The following is an 8,249-nucleotide window of genomic DNA, read 5'->3' on the forward strand; positions in this document are numbered from 1 at the left end:
GCGGGTCACGTGAATGGTGTGACGTCGCCGTGTCGTCTGCTGCATGATGCCGCTCAAGCAATTTTTAAAAAAAAGTCAGGTTCTTGCGGGTCACCAAACTTAGCGCAAATTATTCTAAAATGTTCCATTATTATGTCACAAACGATTGCCATTCCGTATATTCCCACAATACTGAAGAAACAACGATTTTCTCACGTTCTCCATGCATTTCTGACCGCAGTTGGAACCTCCGGGCGTTCGCCGCTAGTCGCCGAGAGGCGGCGTTCTAGATTGCGCTACTCTGCTCCGAAGGAGCTATATAGTGCTCTACAGCCAAATGGCTCTGTAGGTATGCTCTCGGTTTTGAAGGCATGGTCGCAATCGTGACAGTTGCAGAATTCACAGAGTAGCAAGACCGCTTTTACGGGAACCAACATCTTTATTCAGTACCAACATGCACTAATGAACAAATCAAGCCAGATCAAGGAACATAGTTGACGTGGCACACTAGGCTTAGCTCAGTCCTGCCACGAAAACAAGCACCCACACAGCGCTTCCAAAGGCACATACTTGCGAGGTTTGTTTGCTGCAAACTAGGTCGGTTCAGAAGATCTTCCTCTAAACACCTCAGTGAATGCAAAATAACTCACTGTGCAGATGGTTTTCAGCTATGTTTGTCATTGTTTCAAACCAAACCGGTGAAGACAGTCTCTGAATACTTTTGAAACAAATGCATGAAAGGATTGAACTGAACATTGAGGATGGGGACGGAAACGGAACCTCTTTTATTCAAAGAAGTTCCGTTTCCGTCCCCGTCCTCAATCTTTTATCCTTTTATGTATTTGTATCTATTCACCAATATGATCGTTTTCAATTATTACTTTTGAAAACAATGACTCTAAGTTATTTGTTTCTCAAACATAAAAAGATTGGCAATGAAAATGTCCTATTACGGCACGGAGATACAGTTTCACAACTAACTTTTCACACATCAATCATCTCTCCAGTCAATGAGATGTAAGCACGGGGCGGGGCTTAGCGGGCTGCGACCTCCACCTTCTTCACCTAAATTGCAACTAACAATGTAAATCTTGCAAAAAAAAAGTTGTAAAACTTTTTTAGATATACGAGTTTAATCTAGGCTTTTTAGAAAAAAATATTTTTTTTCATTTCAGTTTTCTCTTAAGGCACATACCGTAGAACCTCGGAGATACTGTAAATGACTAAATTTTTGCAAGGACCTATTTTTTGCGAATTTCGCGAATCGCCTACAATTCCTGAAAAATATGTTTCGTGAACAATTCAGGCAATATGTGATTGCTGCGGAAGCTACACTCTATTTCCGAAAATTAGAACCTGCGAATGCTTTAAAATTTTCAGCTTTGACCCGATTCGCGAAAATTTGAGCCCGCTAATATTAAGCCGTTTACAGTATGTTTTTCGAGGAACCGCAGAAAAACACTCGTAACCTGGGATCGATAATGTTACAACCAATAGTGGACAAGTGCCATGTTTATTTGAAAAAAGCTAGACTCTTTAAAATGTTCTTTTTGGAAACTTTGATCTAAAATTCGGTGTCTGAACATAAGAGACCAAAACTCTAGACCAGGGATAACGAGGGACGACACCATGCGGAAGGTTCCTCGTCCCGCTTTATCCCTGATCTCGGGGTATTACTACTCTACCATGTTCAGCTCTCACCAGCTCATATGTGCCCTCAATTTCTGTTCGCTGGGCGTCTACAATTGTTACCATGGCAGGCCTTATTTAGGGCAAGGACGGTCGAGGAAATGTGGGATCTCTGAGAACCTGCAAGTGCGCTCTGGGGAACCTCTGGGTCTCTTGGAACCCGACGGTTCCCTATACCCTCGTGGGCTCCAAGAGTGCATTATTGTTCGCATGTAGCGAACAATAATGCACTCACTAGGGAGTCTTAACGAGCCCTCATTATCGTTCGCAAGGTTCGTAGGCGTCTGCTTTATCGCATCAATGCGGAGGCCAGGAGACCTTCGTTGAGGTCAAAGAGAACCCCTGCTCTAGACAATGGCGCCCCCTTCGTTCAACGACTGCGGTGCGACAAACACCCGCGGGTGCGTAAGGCCGCCCTAAAAAGCAGCCTCGCACACCCGTAAGCGAGTCGGTGGACTTATGGAACCGAAGAGTCGGCACCGATTCTCTTCATATCACGAGCTGCAATCATGCGCTGTGGATGTCCGAACGTACGAAGCTTGTGTCCTACAGCCCCATCGATGTCGCTCCAGCACCCAAGAAGTTCACCCAAAGGAGCATAGTACATGTACGATAGGAAGTATGGCACGCAAAGGCTGCTTTATAAAAGTGTCTCCCAGGCTCCCGTGTGCATTATGTTGCCCATTTTTCGTCCGCTGCATCCCATTGTGTAAAAAAAAAAAGGCTTTTTTTAAACAAATCTGCCAAGCTTAAAAAAAAACAAAAAAAAACACCCTGTATATATACTGCTGGATGGGGTTTAGCTTAACATTTTCTTAACCTCTATCTAATGTTCAATTTTGTTAAATTATTCTCGGAATAAAAATGCAGGAATGACTGGCTCGGAGATGTTTGTCAACAATGCGGGCAAGTGGCAAAAATAAAGTGGAACCACACCCCGTTTACTCCCGTCTCATTTGCCCCAGAGCGGGTTTAATGTTTTGCAGTAGTACTTCGTCTGACTTGGGCAGCAAAGCATGATGCACGACACACTCTGTACTCTCTCATTCTTTATGACTGTTGGCAAGTGGGAGCACACTGCCAATCGTAGCTCTGCCAAGGAACATTGTCCCTCTCGGCAGATGTGCTCGCTGCTTCGGAGCCCCCAAAGGGAACAGAAATGGCTGCAGCTAGTCCTGCCAGAAGAGCCGATTGCATTAGTCTTAAAAAATCGTTCGAGCTGCACCACACGAACCACAACTAACTATGACCAGTTGACAACCGTTTGGGTTCCGAGAAGCCCAACGCTGGTCAACAATGTCAACCTTGCAAGCAAGATGGTAAATTATGTCTAGCAGTATGTTCCATTCATACTTCTATGGGAAGTATCCATCAAAATAGCTAGGTTAGCCTTCTGTTGGGAAGCATAAATCAATGAAATTGAACCCTGGGAGGACTACCGGCCACCGCCGACCTGGTCGCAAATGGGTCGAGGAGTTTCCAGCATTCATTTACTTAGGAGGAAAACATGGGGTTGCTTTTCCGAGCTTGTTTTTGAAACTCCGCAGTGGAAAACAATTGCCAACAAAGACAAGTTCTAACCCAAACAGAGTTCAAACTCGATTTAAAACTTGCAGCTTTAGCAGACGCCTTGTGGCACTACCTCTTCACACGGTTACGATGGACGTGTAAAGATTCTCTTGAAGATTCACATTATATGGGCCTACACCCTGTACATTTCTTCCCGTCATATACAGTGCTCTGCCCATTCATAACGCTCAATATTCAGTAATGAATCTGGCACTAAAAAATAAAGCAAAGAGGCTACAAAGCAAAATGCAATGAATCGAAAAGAGGATGGATGTGGTGGCACTTTCTCCGACTCTTGCTGCGACTCAACGGCTCCTGCAAAGGACCGCCGACAAGTCCACGGACACGCATCAAAATCCAGGCATTTTTTTAAGCTACCCAAGGCTTCCATCTCCGTTTGACGACGAAACTCATTCTTGAGCAAAATGTTTCTGCCACCAAGAAGGGAGGCTACTTTCCCAAGCATCTACAATTATTGTCCACCAGCATACTTCGGAACACTCGTCCAGCCCTAACCTAACCCGAATAGAACGGGGACATTGTTACCATCCTTGACGCACAACCACTCTTCGGCCATCGCCTCCCAAGGTTAGGGTAGAGAAACTGGAATGTTTGCATTTGGGCGAGTCGGTACATTGGCGAAAATGATACGGGGACAAGTGGAAAAAAAAAGTTGTGAATTACCACAATAGATGTGGTTGTTCACAGCATCCTTTTCCACTTGTCCCTGTGTCACGGACACAGGGATAAGCCTCCTGGCCTATTCGTCTGGGGCACACCGCACCCGTCCAGTGCACTACACTCTTTCCACTTTAGTACACGAAAGACGGGCAGGAAGAGAAGGAAGCTCCCCTCTAGCCTTCCAGGTACCATGAACCGCACTGCACCGGTGCGGTGCAGGCCCAGACGAATTGGCCATTAGTTTAAGAACAGTGCTATTTTGGCAAAACATCCTCGGCAAACAAGAGATATCCATAAAGCTTTAATTAGGAAGCAGGGTCCGGACAAATGTATCTGTGTAGAGTCTGTGGCAATTTCCAGTGGAGAGTGTCAGTTCATCGAGGGTTTCCACCCGTTTGTTTGAGGGCACATATCCGCGCTTTTGGTGGTAGCTTTACATGGAATAGTCCTGGTTTTGTGTTATGGTGGCAGCCATCTACCAAGACCGGCCACCTCCTGGAGCCCTATGCCTTCACTGAACTGAACAATGACACCACCAAACTGCCAGGAATTTACCATACAAGGCATTGTCTTGGATTACTTGGCTATAGATCAACCCCACTAGAAGACGGACGTTCGCGAGGAGAACTGCTCCAAGGACGATGGCAGAGATTGAACCCTCTGGACTTGGGCGAGCAGCTGGATTTGAAAGTGCAGGAGAGTGTTAGAACATTCCAGAGGTCTGCTACTGCCACTCGAAGAGGGCCAGGTTGTCAGAGTCAAAAAGAGGTAGTGGTCTAAGAAAGCAAGAGTAACCACCAGGACACCTGAGGTTGTACTAAGTTTTAACTGAGAACAACGGGGCTATTTGGAGGAACACACATCTACTACCGATAAGCGAGCCTCTCATGCCGAACACACCGGAAGATGACACCTCGGACGAGGAAACTCCAAGACTTGCCGTCGGTGGTACCACGGTGCCATCGGGACGCTACAGGGCCCTCCTCCACAAAGATCCCAGCGTCAAACAACCACGCGACTACAATATGACTAACTCTGATCAAGCACCTCAATAGGTTTTTTTTTTTTTTTTGTTTGTTTTGAAGTGTTTGCATTATAAAAAAAGCTTAAAAAAAAAAAAAAAACGGGGGAAAGGGGGGGGGGAATGTTTTGCATCTGTATCGTGTAAATGAAAAAGTGCTCATGACATTGACGTGCGCCACCAATTCGTTCAAAGCCTTTGGACTGAAAAGAATGTAATGTCGGCCTGATAAAGTCGTTGGAGAATAAAAAAAACGGGGTCCATATCACATGAGTGAATGACACTTTAGCAAACTGCCATTTGAGTGAATTGACGTTTTAGCGAATAACGGGGATGCGCGTTAACCCACCCCCCACGCTGCATTCACACTGCTTCGAAGCGACAGTCTGCAGTGGCTCATTACAAAAATGTTTACCCACGTGGCCCACCCAAAAACGCCGCTTCGCAGTGGTCGACCATTCACTAAAGCGTCTTTTGATGAATGTTCAACCGAGTGCCACCCAAAAAGCGATGCCCTCAGGGTGGCAATCAGTTTATAGAACGACGTTTCATTGACAGATTTGTATCAACAAATTGTTTCATCGACAGCTCAGATTAGCTTTTTTCTGCGATAAGTTGCACGAGACTGTTGCCGCGAAGCAGCGTGTACGGGTCAGTCAGGCAAGTTAACATTTTTGTAATGAGCTGCTGCAGACTGTCACCGCAAAGCGGCGCAAACGTGCACCCGTGATACACGTAACGAAATGTCCCTGCAGCGTGCAGTTCATGTAACGGGTTTTGATGAAACGTTTGTGTCAACAAATTGTATGTCCACGAAACGATAGGGGTCCTGTGGATAGCACTCAGCCTCCCCAGGTTCTCCAGCGCCAGCTTTCGCTCCGCATGTTCCGTGGTGCGTCAACACGCTGGGGCACTGATCCCCCAATAAATTTACAAACGGCTCCATACGGTTGCTGTCGGATACGTATCACTAGCAAGTGAAGAGAAAGGCGAAGATTGCGCATGAACCGAGCACATGCCACAGGACTGATTTTCTATGTTCTACCGACGCTATGAGCAGAGGTGAACATTCTATGTGTACACTTGTAAATAAAGATTTTTCTTATTGCTGCAAATTGTGAGAAAAGGAACAGCGATGTGCTGGATTCTGCTCCTGCAAGTCCAAGGGAAACATACTTTTCAATTCAATTGCATTGATAATGGAACCCAAGAAGATCCCTCTCAAGCAACATTGCTATGTGCATGCGGAATGTAGCACAGAACTATCCCCCATTACAAGTCGTAGTATCTTAAGTGCACAGTTGCATACTAGTACACTGCACTAGAATACAGGGTAGTGTGGTAGTGTTGGGACCGGCGCAGCTCGCTCGAGACGCATGCAGTGATGGAAGTGCTGCGCCAATTGCGCCAAATTGCGCCAAGGACGCAATCCTGCTACATGTAGCGCCAAATTATCATTTTGCCGAACAATTGCGCCATGCCTGCGCCGAGATGAGATCTAGCAATAAAAATAAAAATTGAAGTTTTATCACAGCGCATGGCGGTACCGCGGTATTTGCCGCGCCGCAACTGTTACGCAAACCGAAGCTGCGAGGGCGCATTATCATCATCATCATTGAAAGGAACAACGTAGCAACATCTGGGACCAGAGGCGAAGCGAAGAACCATCCCACTGAGCAGCCTATTTAAAAAAAAAAGGCCGAGCTTGTGGATGTTTTCAATGTTGGCCCGCCCTGTTCCCGTGTGCTAGCTACCAGCGAAGTCAAAGCTAGCGCGAGCCCAATGCTCTCTGCATTCCTGACTCGCGCGTGGTCTCGTGCAGTGTGGGCACCGTTACGGGCTCCATGCGCGCGCTTGTAGCTTCGGCTGAGCTCGCACCGAAGCTGAAACGAAGTATAGTTGAGTTGCACTAGGGTGCCTCAATGTCCTTCTGTTTAGGGTGATGCCACCCTTTGTAGTACCACATGCCGACAGCACGCGCTCACGGGAAAAATACAAAGAAATCGACGAAAACAAAATGTCGCCGTAGCACAGTCAGCGCCACAAGCGCGTGCAGGTACACGCTCTTTCACGCGCTTCTGAACAAAAAATAAAAATAAACGTGTGTGACAAAATGGCGAGATGCCACCACCCTAAGCAGAGCGCACATGAAGGCACCCTAAGTTGCACCAAACTCTGGATGTAGTGCTGGTAAAGCATCACCGTCCTTTTCGGAGCACAAAGCACTGCGCGACTCGCGCGACTGCGGTGTCTGCTTCGCGGGTGTCGCTTCACTGCAGCGCGTCGGTGCATGCCAAGGAGCGCACTCAACGGGTTAACTCGCCGTAATCCGATCGTGACTTCGCCAGCACGTCGAAAATGAATCGGAATTTTTGAAGCGAATATCAGATATCGCAATATTGGAAGCTGCTGCCCGAATGACAACTCTAATCTGAACTAAAACATTCCACAAAAGCGAGGGTCGTTAGATGCTGCTGCAGATAAGAAGTGCAGGCTGATAAAACTAAATATCCTCTACCATCAGAACTCGGTGTGACATATTTAATTGTATTTTTTATCTGACGAGCAGATAAACTTTATTTTAAAAAAATGTTTTTTTTTTGTGTTTACTTTGTTGATTTTTATATATCGTGTCTTAAAAAGGCGACAGGCGCTGTGTTCCAATAATTGAGATGGGCTTTATATAGCAATGCAGCATTATTTCATTTTCAAGTAATATGCCAACATATGCCGGACCCTGCTCTAAAAGGGCCACTACCTGCTCCAAAACAACATTTCGCCTGCTACAAGGCTTGCTCCAAAAGGTCAAATGGCACTTCCATCACTGCGCATGGTGTAGATCGCGACAGGTGTCGACACCGGTGCAGCGATAGTGTGGTTGTGGTGGTAAGGGTCCGCTTTCAAGGGGTAGCTTTACGGGACCAAGCAATCTCTGGAGCTGAGCAAGCACAAAATACGTAGGAGTCACATCCACGCACCGTGGGGTGTGTGAACAAGAGCATCCGGAACCAAAAAGACATCTGACCATCTTGTTCTGAATGTTTCTCTTGTTGCGCATCTACCGGCACAAGCTCTTGGCATTGAAGGTGCTACAACGGTATGTTGTTATTGGCTATTTTTTTCCCCAGAGGGCATGTGCAGTGGGCATTGGGTAGTACAAGCACCCCAAGTATGAAGCGAGTTGTTAAAGCTGTGGTGTAGCTCTGTAACAACGCCTCTGCTTCGCATGCAGCGGACCCAGGTTCAACTCCCAAACGCCCTACTATGCCAACTGCAACATCAACGGCAGCAAGTGCAACATCAAAAATGG

Source organism: Ixodes scapularis, unplaced genomic scaffold (genome assembly GCF_016920785.2).
Source record: "Ixodes scapularis isolate PalLabHiFi unplaced genomic scaffold, ASM1692078v2 PGA_scaffold2__306_contigs__length_199485367, whole genome shotgun sequence".
Taxonomy (NCBI): Eukaryota; Metazoa; Arthropoda; class Arachnida; order Ixodida; family Ixodidae; genus Ixodes; species Ixodes scapularis.